This window comes from Artemia sp. Qi Xiang Cuo, chromosome 17 (assembly GCF_049724085.1).
Source record: "Artemia sp. Qi Xiang Cuo chromosome 17, ASM4972408v1, whole genome shotgun sequence".
Lineage (NCBI taxonomy): Eukaryota > Metazoa > Arthropoda > Branchiopoda > Anostraca > Artemiidae > Artemia > Artemia sp. Qi Xiang Cuo.
In genome coordinates this window covers 25,117,637-25,131,257 of record NC_142810.1, presented here as the reverse complement: position 1 = coordinate 25,131,257, position 13,621 = coordinate 25,117,637, and the positions used below count along the sequence as shown (strand labels likewise).

The following is a 13,621-nucleotide window of genomic DNA, read 5'->3' as shown; positions in this document are numbered from 1 at the left end:
CCCAGGGCATAACTTATGACCCTTGTCATGAGGGCTCTGGGGGGGAGATAATTTCTTAAACCACATTGGCCTGACATTACATAAAGAAAGAAAAACGAGCAAAAATGGTGTTTTTATAGTCCAAATAAAAATTATTCGCTAGTTTTTCGCTAGTATCCGTCGATGGCAGTTCAAATTTTTTTGGATTTTGTGCAAATCGCAGACATTGGCCAATAGCTCGCTTTTATGGTTGTTAGGTATTTAATTTTAATTCTTTTAATTTTTGGCTTTTATTGAATTTTATTAATTTTATAAGTTTTTGGCTTTTTCTTTGGCTTTTTGGTTCTTTTCACATTGACTTTCAGCGTTCGTTTTTTGTTGTTTTTTTCTTCGGCACGTTCCTTGGATAAATTATTTCGTTTCGCGCTGAAGAAGAGAGGCGTTTGTACTCTTGAAATATTAGCTTTGTTTTGTTTTTTCAGTATTTTCATTTGGCCTTTAAAAACCCCATTTTTGCTCGTTTTTCTTTCTTTATGCTATGGGGGTAGCCCTGAGGACTGTTGGGGGTTGTCATACTCAAAAAATAATATCTGGACCCTTCAACTACCTTCAACAAATTTGCTATATCAAAATGTTGATAGGAAGTGTTCGGGGAAATGATGGGTATGGGGGGGCATTTGCCCTCCGATCGTTTTGACTATTAATAAAGGCACTAGCCCTCTCAGTTCCCAGTTGAATGAGTCCTTTTTGAATTTTCTGCAACAACGCTGTCAAAGACCTAATTTCTAGAACTTTCAACTGCGTTGAACAAAATGTTTGTCTCAAAATTTTGATTAGATGTGTTCGGGGAAATGGTAGGCTTGAGAGGGGCGTTAGTTGCCCTCCAATCACTTTTGACTATTAAATAGGCCACTAGAACTTTCAATTTCCAATCAATGAGCCCTTTTTGAATTTTCTAGGACAGCGCTTTCTATAGAATCTTATATGCCCCCAGGGCATGACTTACAACCCTTGCGCTGAGGGCTGTTGGGGAAGTATCATCCTCAAAGAAATAATTTGCAGAATTTTCAAATACGTTCAACAAAATGGTTGTCTCAAAATTTTTATTGGATGTTTTTGGGGAAATGGTGGGGTGGGAGAGGTTTAATTTTCCTCCAATCACTTTTGACTATTAAAAAGGGCGCAAGCTCTTCGAAGTTTTCGAAGTTTCTATTAAAACGCTCTATAAAACTCTTTTATGCCCCCAGGGCACAACTTATAGCTCTTGCCCTGAGCGGTGTGGGGAGGGGGGGGTTGATCATCCTCAAAGACATAATATCCAGAACCTTCAACTACATTGAAAAAAATGGCTATCTCAAAATTTTTATTGGGCGTGACTGGGGAAATGGTGGGCGTGAGAGGGAGGTTAGTTGCCCTCCAATCAGTTTTGACTAGCCTATTAAAAATGGCACTAGCCCTCAGGGGTGCCATTTGAGGGGGGCAGGGGTGGACCGTTGCCCACCCTAATTTTTCTGGGGGGCCCAAACTTCCTCCCAAAAAGGCCTTTTTTTCTTTTACAAAATATACAGGAACAAAATTACACTTAGCAATTAGTCAAAATTTTGAAACTGCTACACTTATTTGTAGATTAACTTAGATAAGAGTGAGATTAATAGGGCAACTGGGTCGTGCAAAGGTTGAAGTGACAGATCAGTTTCTGATTTTATTGATTCAACATCTTTCTTATGTGCTATCATGAGCAGTGTTTCCACTTCTACTTATTTTGGTAGTAGAATACTTATTTTTGGACTATTCTACTTCCAAATATTAAATCTACTTGTTGGATCCCTTGGTCCCAGTTTTGTCAGATAAATGTCCCTCCCAGATTCATTTCTTTGGGCCCCTTCATTATTTTCCTTCTTTAAACAATAAATATTAATTTTCCTATTATTTTCTTTGACGCCATTTTGGGTCCTTTTAACTGCGTACGTGCTTAATTGACCACGAGGGAAAAAGTGCGCAGTTAGGGAGATTGGCCAGTATGTTAGGAGCCCTGGGATTGGCTGGAAAGAGTTTTTACCACCCCTAGTAACCCCACCGCGTGCTGCGGCTAGCCCAAGTCCATTTTTAGTTAGTTCTTTTTATACAGCGTGAGTGTTAATACAGTAAGCCTTTTCTATGTACTCTTTTAACTTTTCAGCTTAGGTCGAATCTAAAAGAGTTAATTAGAAATCTTATCGGTAAACTTTGGCTTTAAATGTGGCCATAAGCCATCTGATCACGTTAGTATAAAGGAACGGTTGGAGTAACCGCGGAAATCCCTCTAATTTGGGGCCAAAGAGGGATCTCCCCCTCCAGTAAGTGGCATAGCAACTCTTTGCGCCATTTTTGCCTTTAAAAGTGGTGACCCCGCACATAAACCTCCAATAAGTGGTGGCAGCGAGTTAAAGTCCTATCAGTAAATCTGATAATTAAAAGAATTCCGCGCTTTCGAAGAGACAGGGTAATTTAGCCTACAAAAGTAGCCTATTGTAGTTACAGAAGCTATATATAAAAATCGTAAAGAGAAAATTTTTATCTGATCTGTGCCTAGTCGGATAATAATAGATAATAAAATTTAATAATCAATAAATCACGAGAATAATTAACTTGAGAGATAAGGGAGGCTGAGCCCCCCACAGATAATCGACAAATTAAGAGAAAATAATTTTACACAAATTGATAAAAAGAAACACTAATAAAAGAATTTTCATTTGAACGAAAGACGTTAAATAAACCTTAAAATAATGGCGGACAAACGAAGAATTCAGACAAGATCTCCCGCGGTAAAACAAAAATCAGATTCAGACACACAATTGTATGCGACTCCCGCTGGAAATACCATAAGAAAAACACCATCAAATAGAACCATATATCACTCAGCAGGTGAAATAGACATTTCTGGGACGTGTGAAGAGGATAATTTAAACCAAAATCAGTAATAGAGCAATCCCCGGTACGAACCAGAGAAGAAGAGAAAAGTCTAAAACAAGTGCAGGAAGAATTGCTTGCAGATAGAAAAATGCAAACAAAAGAAACAGTTGCGATAATACATGAGAAAAAATTATGACATGAAAGAATGAGTATAACAAAACAATCTCATCCTTCAAAGAAGGCACAAAAAGTAGGAGAGTTGGAAGGAGAAAAGAAATTTATACAACGATTGGACTCAGAAAATGAGTTAAGAGAATATAATAACAGTGAGATTCAGAGTAGACCAAGTAGCAGGAGTAGTAGAAGCTCAACTTCCAGTAGGAGCTCGCGAAGGAGTACTCAAATAGATACGACACAACAATTATTAAATTTCATGGAGAAAGAAAGAGAGAAAGATAGACGAGAAAGAGAAAAAAAGGAAAAGGCAGACAGAGAGGAAATAAAATACATAATGGAAATGATTGCAGGGAGAAATTACCAAGAGCCTCAGAATTCGTCTACAATAGAAATAATGCAGGCAGTAAATCTTCAACCAATGAAAGAAAATGAAGATTTACATCTATACATACACAATTTGGAAAAAACGACAAAATTAAGCGGAATAACGAGAGAAAATTGGTTGACAAGAATACAGCCCCTCCTCAACTATAAATCACAACTTGCATATAAAGTATTACCAATGGAATGCTCAAAAGATTTTGAAAGGCTAAAACAAGTCATTTTTGAAAAATTTCAGCTCTTCCCCGAGCACTTTCAAAGAAGGTTTAGAAGCGAAAGAAAACGGGACAACGAAACTTATAAAGAACACGGGTACAAATTAAAAGATATGTGTTTAAAATGGCTAGAGATAGAGAACTATACAATATTAGAAGAGGCCGAAAGAAAAGCCAGAGAGCAAAAAGAGGAGGAAGATAGGAAACAAAGAGAGAAAGATAAAAGAGAAAAAGAGGAAGAAAGACAGGCCCGTAGGGAGGCCGATAAAAAATATTACCAGGATGTTGCAAAAACAATTGACAGACTAATGAAAACTCGTTGGGGAAATTCGCAAAGTGACGTTTTATCACAAGTTACTTGTAGGCTGTCAGATAGCCTTAATAATTTGTCTAAGAATCAATCGCAAGAAAATGAAAATGACCAAACATGAAACACTTTTACGAGAAAATATACAACTTCGCTAACTAGGGGGGAAGGTGGACCGGCCCATAAAACAAATGGGGTAGCTGTGCCACCCTGTTGGAAAAACGAAATACTGGATACTCGGGTTCAAAATGTTGATAATCCACAAAAAGAGGATGTGGAAGTAAAAAGACCACAAAATATTGAAAAAAAGACGCGCGAAATTGATTTTTCAGGAAAATTTACAAATAATAAAAAACTTGAGAACACTTTAAATGAATATGAGACGATAACAAGTACAGGCCAAAATGAAACGCTGATTGTACCAGAGAATAAGGAGACGAAATTTATTGTACGCGCTTTTCCTCAGAAAGTTCGAAAAATTTTGGTAGAATGTGAAAAACCAAATGTCGGAGTTCAATTCCCATTTGATAACAAAATATTTGTTTCTGCGGTAAAAATAAAGAAGACTAGAAGAGAGAAAAGAGATATTAAACGGAGCTACAATGAAGTAATACAGTCAAAGATAGTGGACACTGGAGTCCAAATCAGATTTAACGATGATTTATTATTTTGCGCGAATGACAGAATTGAGAAAAGTAGAGACGAAAAGAGGAATGCAATGAAGAGACAAAATTTGGACATTCAGCCTGCAGTGGCGAAAAATAAAAAAATGTTGGATGGGCTTGGCCTTGAAAACATAAATAATAGGGAGAAAAATAAAATGTTGGAGGGGCTGTGCCTTGAAAACATGGATAATAAGCGGGAAAAAGAGGTCAAAGACCCATGGGGAATAAAACAAGATGGTTACAAAAGAGAGATGAATGACCTACAACGGGTTGGGGGAAAGTTGGGAGATATTGAATGTCGAGTCGGATTGGAAAAATTTGGAAATGAACCTGAAATTAGTATTATCAATTCAAAAGATATGTCGATCCTTTTTGAGGGGGAGGATTGGGAAGATTCCCTGCGGGAAGTCGCAAAAGATAGCCATTTTCCTCAATGCACAACTGGTGGACAAGTTCTGATCCCTTTACCGAGATTTTGCCTTTCTGATCTGAAGTCCATGGGGGATACTCTCTCCCAGTCACTTCATACTTCACCCAAACCGTTGTCCAGCAACCCTAGTCGTAGCTGTTATTCGTCATGGGAACCGATAATTATTTTCGGCATATTATATTCAGTGCGAGATGTATCCAAATTTCATCTTCAATTAGCATCAACGTATATTCTTCAGTTAATTATACCAGGGGAGGGATACCAAAAAAGGGCGATCCATGGTTCGGTCAGATATTTACTTCATTTTTCTGAACCCTTGCTGTTCCCACAGGCCTGTTTATTTTCCGGCTTAGACTATTTAAAATTATTACAAGGGGCACCTTACTTTTTTATCGAGATTTGGAGTTGTTTCCACAGATGGAAATTAAGAGGCTAGTGCAGCCAATTTTTCACGATGGCTGGCATCATCGAAAGTGCCAGAAACTGATTCTCTGCTCCTCTCAAATGTAAATTCGTGAGAGCGAGAAAATTTGTTGTTTTTGATTTGTGCCGTGCACAATGAATTCCTACGAATCTTGGGGACTTGGATTTTCAAAACCAAATGCGCATGTTAGACGATCTAGACCATGGTGGTCCTACAATGGAGACGTGTCGAGGACGACGGATCCAGAGCCAAGCAGAGGAAGCACAGGCATTGGTAGAAGAGAAGATACAAGTCTAATGATTTTGAGTTTAATATTATGACATTGTGTTTGAATTTCAAGCCAATCCAATGGGGATGTGGGCCATTTATCTTAGGGGGGAGGTGTTGGAACCCTTGGTCCCAGTTTTGTCAGATAAATGTCCCTCCCAGATTCATTTCTGTGGGCCCCTTCATTATTTTCCTTCTTTAAATAAATATTAATTTTCCTATTATTTTCTTTGACGCCATTTTGGGTCCTTTTAACTGCGTACATGCTTAATTGACCACGAGGGAAAAAGTGCGCAGTTAGGGAGTTTGGCCAGTATGTTAGGAGCCCTGGGATTGGCTGGAAAGAGTTTTTACCACCCCTAGTAACCCCACCGCGTGCTGCGGCTAGCCCAAGTCCATTTTTAGTTAGTTCTTTTTATACAGCGTGAGTGTTAATACAGTAAGCCTTTTCTATGTACTCTTTTAACTTTTCAGCTTAAATCGAATCTAAAAGAGTTAATTAGAAATCTTATCGGTAAACTTTGGCTTTAAATGTGGCCATAGACCATCCGATCACGTTAGTATAAAGGAACCGTTGGATTAACCACGGAAATCCCACTAATTTGGGGCCAAAGGGGGATCGTCCCCCTCCAGTAAGTGGCAGAGCAACTCCTTGCGCCATTTTTGCCTTTAAAAGCGGTGACCCCGCACATAAACCTCCAATACTACTTATCTATATATTTTTGGAAGCTTAATTTTTCGTGCCGGCCAAGTATTTTGGTTTTGATTCCGTTGAATTGTAATCCTACAATGTCTTATAGAATGAAAGGGTGCAATTGTTTTTAGAAGCGGCATCTTTGTCGGGAGCGGAATCTTTGTCGGGAGCGGAATCTTTGTAGTGAGCGGCAAAAAGGAAATTCAGGAAATTATAAAGATAAGTTTAAATGAATGAATTTGTTTAAAACCGTAAGACCATCCATATATAACCCACGTATTATTCACCCAGTTCGCCAGTCTACTATCTAATATCAGCAGCTGAAGAGCCATTGAGAATTCCCAGAACTGAAGAGCCAGAACTTTCACCTACGTTGAACAAAATGGCTATCTCAAAATTTTGATTGGATGTGTTTGGGGAAATGGTGAGCATGAGAGGAGGGCTAGTTGCCCGCCAATAACTTTCGACTATTAAAAAGGGCACTAGCCCTTTCAATTCCCAATCGAATGAGCCCTTTTCGAAGTTTCTACGAAATCGCTTTCTATAAGAGCCTTATATGCCCCCAGGAGCATAATTTACAACCCTTGCCCTGAAGAAAGTTTGGGGGGTTCAGCCATCCTCAAAATCATAATTTCCAAAACTTTCAACTACGTTGAACAACATGGTTATCTCAATATTTTAAAATGTGTTTGGGGAAATTGTCGGCGTGACAGGGGGGTTAGTTGCTCTTCATTCGCTTACGACTACTAAAAAAGGTACTAGACCTTTCAATTTCCAATCAAATGACCCCTTTTTGAAGTTTCTACGACTGCACTTTCTATAAAACCCTTATATGCCCATAGGGTACAACTTATAACCGTTCCCTTGATGGCTCTGAGGGGGCTGTCATCCTAAAAGACCCAACTTCGATAATTTTTAACTATGTTGAACAAAATGAATATCTCAAAATTTTGATTATATGTGTTTTTGGAAATGGTGGGCGTAAGAGGAGGGTTAGTTGCCCTCAAAGTACTTTCAACTATTAAAAAGGACGCTAGTCCTTCCAATTTTCAATAAATGAACCCTTTTTGAAGTTTTACGACAACGCTTTCTATAAAAACCTCATGTGCCCCCAAGACATAACTTAAAACCCTTGTCGTGAGGGCTGTGGGGGATTGTCATCTTCAAAGACATAATTTTCCAGAACTTTCAACTGCGTTGAAAAAAATGGCTATCTCAAAATTTTGATTGTGTGTGTTTGGGAAATTGATGGGTTTGAAAGGGGGGTTAGTTGCCCTCCAATTACTTTCGACTGTTAAAAAGGCCACTAGCCATTTCAATTTCTAATGGAATGAGGCATTTTTGAAGTGTCTACGGCAACACTTTCTACAAAAACCGAATATGCCCCATAGCTTACATAGCTTACAACCCTTGCTCTAAGGGCTATGGGGGGTGTGCCATCCCTAAAGACCTAATTTCCAAAATTTTCAACTACGTTGAACAAAATCTAAAAAATTTGATTGTTTGTGTTTCGGAAAAAGGTGGGCGTGAGAGGGGGGTTAGTTGCCCTCCAATCACTTTCGACTGTTAAAAATGGACTAGCCCTTTGAATTTTCAATCTAATGCGCCCTTTTTGAAGTTTCTTTGACAAACCTCTCAATAAACCCCTTATATTTCCCCAGGGTATAACTCATAACCCTTGCCATGTGGGCTCTGAGGGGGTTATCATCCTTAAAGACCTAATTTCCAGAACTTTTAACTACGTTGGACGAAATGGCTATCTCAAAATTTTGATAGGATCTGTTTGGATAAATGGTGGGCGTGGAAGGGGTGTTAGTTGCCTTCCAATCACTTTTGACTATTAAAAAGGGCACTATCCCTTTCAATTTCCATTCAAATGAGCCCCTTTTGAAGTTTCTACGACAACGCTTTATATGAAAACCTTATATGCCCCCCAGGACATAACTTATAACCCTTCCCCTGAGGGCTGGGGGGGTTGTCATCTTCAAAGACCTAATTTCTAGAACTTTCAACTACGTTGAACAAAATGGCCATATCAAAATTTGGATTGGATATATTTGGGGAAAAGGTGGGCGCGAGAGGGGGATTAGTTGCCCTTCAATCACTTTCGACTATTATAAAGGGCACTTTGAATTTCTAATCGAATGAACCTTCTTTGAAATTTCTGCGACAACGCTTTCTATAAAAATCTTGTATACCCCCAGGGCATAACTTACAACCCTTGCCTTGAGGGCTGCGGAGGAGTGTCCTCCTCAAAAACATGATTTTTATCTGGAAATCAACTACGCTGATCAAAATGGTTATCTCAAAGTTTTGTATTGGATGTGTTTGGGGAAATGGTGGGCCTGGAAGGACTGTTAGTTGCCTTCCAATCACTTTCGACTATTAAAAAGAAAATAGCCACTCCAATTTCCAATCGAATGAGCCCTTTTCCAAGTTTCTACGACAACTCCTTTGATACGAAGTGCCCTGGTCTAAATAAATAACACATGGTGCCAACATCGTTCTTTACTCAGGCAGTGCTATTGTGCTGCCTATGATTGAATAAAACCAAAGAAAGTCATGTGGTTAGTATTTATTTACCATTATCACGATTATTTGGATTTTTTCAATATATTAATCGTATTTTTAGAGGCGTTACACATCAAATTATATATAAAAAAACTATCTTTCCAATATGATTATAAAATCTGGAGCTCCAATTTTTAAAGTAGATGTAATGCATTTATCATGGATGTTACCAATATTATATCCCAGTTCACCCGAAGTGACTCAATAAGAAGCCGGATTAACGAACAAGGCGGAACAATTAGAATCTGGATTAGGATAGGGCAGCTCATTTGAATCAAGATAGGAAGCGTGTAATATCTATAAAAGTGATAATAAAATGGATGAAGAATTAACATGGAGGGTAATCAGTGAACGCTATAATACAACTAAAATCGTTGTTGTGTTACAGAAATCATAAAAAAAAAATAGTTATACGCAAAACAATATGGTATTTGACCATATGAACACTAATAGAATTGAAGTGAGAGTAAATGGATATAAATATCCACAAGAAAATTTTAAATGTGATTTCAGTAATGCTAATGAAGATTATTCTAATTTTTATCAACGATTTTTAAAGTTAGGATATAAACATAAAATGTTGATAGTAGAACAATTGTCAGTTACAATGATTTTAAAAAAGTATATCCTTTATTGTTTCCTTTGATGTTTCAAAGCATGAATCGAATATTTATCGAAGTGGATCAACTGCTGATATAGAAATTAAAATTTTATTAGATCAAGTACCTGCTAATGAATAAAATATTTATTGCATTATATTTTCAGAAAGAAAAGCAATCGTGGAAGTCGTTGATCGTAAGTTATATGCTAATATATAAATTATTTTCGATTTGGAAACTTGTTTAATAAAATAATTTACTAATAAATGGAGAAACTTTTAAGCGAAATGAAAAATACAAACCTATTAAAAATAAAAACCATCTTTTCCTAGAATGCTGAGGTACACTCATGGGCACCCATAAGCTGAATTCCAGGGGGGGCAAACCTCATCTAATTGGCACTTTTAATGCTATATAATAGAAATCTCAGAACAAAAATATAAAAATAAGGCAGCATCATTCAGCCTGGGGGGGGGGGACCCCCCCCCTGCCCCCCCCCCCATATGGGCGCCCATGGGTACACCATCTAACCAAACAACACGTCATTACTTAAATTGTTTCTGAGACATGTTTGGATTTCTTCCGAGAATTCTTTCATCAGGTGATAGAATTCTGGGAAGAAAGCCAAAGGTTATTAAAAGAAAAATTATTTCCGATTCACAATGTTATGTTAATAAAATTATTTATTAATAAATAGAGAGCCTTTTAAGCGAAGTGAAAATGGAAAATAAATATAATCGAACTATTAGAAAAGAAGATTTAGAAATTGGAATGGAATACACGATTAAAGCAATGAAATGTATTACAACTACCTATGTAAAGAAAAATGTTATCATTATTGATTTTTAAGGTAAAATGGTTGATCTATTTGCACCTAAGCGTTTTAATTCTAAAGCAGTCGACTTTGAAAAGAAATTTAAAAAATTAGATAAAAGTATGATTTTTAAGGTTCTTGAAAGAAAACGTATATAACGATAATATAAGATTATTTAGACATTGATATCGAACTATCCACTAAATATTAAATCATATTAAATTATTACATTTTATCAGTAGTATAGTAAGAAATTTTTATTTCACAAGACTCGTTTTGATCTAAAAGCTCATGACGGAAAATTGTAAAAATGTTTCTGGTTTTCATTGAAAATTATGTAAAATTGAATTGAAAGGCCGGGGGGGGGGTTAAATTGATGAGTAATCTAAGTGGAGCCTGGAACTCATGTTCAGATTGTGAAAAAGTGTAAAAATGAGACCAAATTTAATTTCCAAGGACCTGTTTTCATTTTAAATGTACCTGACAAACCAGAAACTTCTTGTTCAAGGAAATAATACTGTACTGTATTCTTTTCGTATCAGCTCCTTAATACCAATACTAAAAAAAGGCAAACCTGCCAATACTTCCTCCTCATATGATGTGATAATGTTTCTATAGCTGTTAGTTAATATTTTAGGAAAAAATAGCTCTGCATTATTTATGATGTTCTGTATTATGCTAACCACCAGTTTGTTTTTGTTAGAATATGAGGCTGTGGTAATGCATAATTATTGCTTCCATCTTTTCTCTGCGATGCTCGTAAGTCTAACCTTCTCTTCGGCAGGTTTGACGCATCCCGTGCCTCTGATTCGACAATAACTTGGCAATCGCTTCCCGTCGCATTACTAGCTTTAAACTAACATGCAACAGAATTCAAAACCCGAACTAATATTTTTCTCACCAGTGTTACTCAATGGTTTGCCAAATGCAAAAGGCCCAACCGTCAAGGCACACAAGAATATGAGACAAGATGTTCTAGAACTATATAACAATGGTGCTCTGGAGCTTCAGTCCAACATTAATGCCGCATATGCAGTCCAAGACATTGATGTGACGTTAATAACTCACGCATATTGTATGAGAAAAATAAGCTTTGTTCATTGTTTTCTGATGGCTGCTGATGTGTGTTTATTATCTTTGGGTGTTTTTTCTTGTGTACATGACCGATTTTCGTAGTAAAAGTATTATGTGAGTTTTCTGATGATCGCTGATGTAGGTTTATGATATATGTGCCTTTTTTGTGTTCATAGCCGTATTTTTGGCATTAAAATATACTTTATCTTATCTTTATCTTATGATAAAATCGGTTTACCTACCCACGCGGCTAAGTCGAAAGTCTAGTTTTTTAATGATAAACGTCTTAATAGTAGCAATGGTAATTTAGGTAAATCTGTGATTGCACCATCAGCAAATGAAAAGTACCTAGGTTTGCTGATAGTTTGAAATTTTAAGGAAAAAAGAGAGGCTTGTTGATCATAAATGAAGAACTGCGTATGGTTTAGTAGTTTGGAGTAAAGCTTGTTTTTTTTTTCCTAAGTATTTATCAATCCCTTACAATTCCAATGCTTTATTTCGTATTTTATTTGCCGCCTCATTTAAAAACATATTTCTATAATACCCAATAGGGGCGTAACGTGCTATGGAGCAGAGGGAGGGAGCAACTGCCCCTCCCAGATCTCATTTCGCCTCCCCGAGACCCATGTCCCCCCCCCCTCTGAAATTTAGTCTCTTCAAAAATCTTGTCAAAACTAAGATAAGCCTGCATAATTTAAGCATCAACAGAAACGGATCAGTTTTTTTTAGTACACATTTACCTTAATAGCACTATAAAGTATCTTTATAGTACTTTTATAGCACTATACAGTTCTTTCATGTTACCAAATACCTCATTTTTCAGCTTTTACTGTCATTTTCACTTAATTTGGGAAAATTGGCTCCAACTTTGTCCCTCCTTAGGATTTTGACGAAATTACGCTGTTGATAACCAACAGCATATCCAATTCTGCTGTTTTAGATGTTCTATTGTTTCGCTTCACCTACCATTATGGTTGAGTAACAGTGCGATAAAAGAGAGATTTACCTTATCAGACCCCGGAACAGCAATTGACGCTGTCCTAAGGGGCTTTTTTTGGTTAGATCCACCCCTTGGTTTTTTCTTCTGTGTTACGTCCTTTGTTTAGTGGCAAAACTGAAGCTTATGTTTCATTGATCTTCGTCACCTTGCTTTTTTTCCCTTGTGGTTTTCTTGTTTGTTTTGTACCCCTTCATTTGTCTCTTAATTTAAGACGAGAAATATAGCTGTTACTCACTTAATTACTTAGTAATAATGTAAGCACCAAGAACTAACCTTACAATATGAAATATAAAAAGCAGTAACAAATATAAGCAAATCAAACTATGTATTTAAATTTGTTAATTCTATAAAAATTTTCTAGCATTTAGACCAACTGCTTTCTAGCCCAACATGAAACAAAAGTACTATGTAGACATGGCAATTGTAAAAAAGTAGATATGACAGTTGCATGTAAAATTTACGAGATTTCAATAAAATTTGGTGTACGTCATCATCGACACCACAAGCGTCACAAAAGAGGAGAGACCCATTTAACCAACATTGTCTTTGTTGAAAGAGGTAACTGACATGAGTTAATGACAGCAATGTCCGCAGTCTATCTTAAATAAACACTAAATAATTTTAAACAAACTTCAAATAATAGGCTTTAAATAAACCATTGACACTTGTGGTTTACTTCTTTGCTTCAAAGTATCGCTCTTTGTATTAATTTTATCAAAATTGGACATAATTGCAGTGTAATCTTTAACCTTTTAAGCCTTAAAACTGCTGTTACCTTGCCTGTTTCTTCATTAATCTGCCACAAGTCTCGCTTCCCACATTGAAATTCAACTTTGTGGTAAGGTCATAAGAAAAATTGATTGAAAGTGTTTTGCGTTGGTTGCATTTTTATGACTCGTAAGTTAGGATTTAGTAAATTTGTTTGATTGTGAACTTTATAAAAAAAATAACAAGAGTGCTAACGAAATTGAGTATTTTTGACAATTGATAAACTGAATGTAATGCAAAAAATGTATAGTCGAAGAGAAGATACATTTTACACTGGACATACTCAAGGCTATATAAATCATCAAAAATGGTGGTTTTTTCGTATTAAAGTGTTGTATTCAAGTTTATTCATTTTGTATCAAAG

The 13,621-nt window shown here is 36.6% G+C and overlaps 2 protein-coding genes across 2 annotated transcripts in view; both read left to right on the top strand.

Annotated features, from left to right (window-relative positions):
* The window catches only part of LOC148942039 (uncharacterized), a 532,991-nt gene that overhangs the window by 230,397 nt on the left and 288,973 nt on the right, over positions 1-13,621 (top strand). The gene's annotated exons all lie outside the window — the stretch shown is intronic.
* LOC148942043 (formylglycine-generating enzyme) overlaps positions 1-13,621 on the top strand; it is a 71,092-nt gene that overhangs the window by 37,229 nt on the left and 20,242 nt on the right. The window lies entirely within an intron of this gene.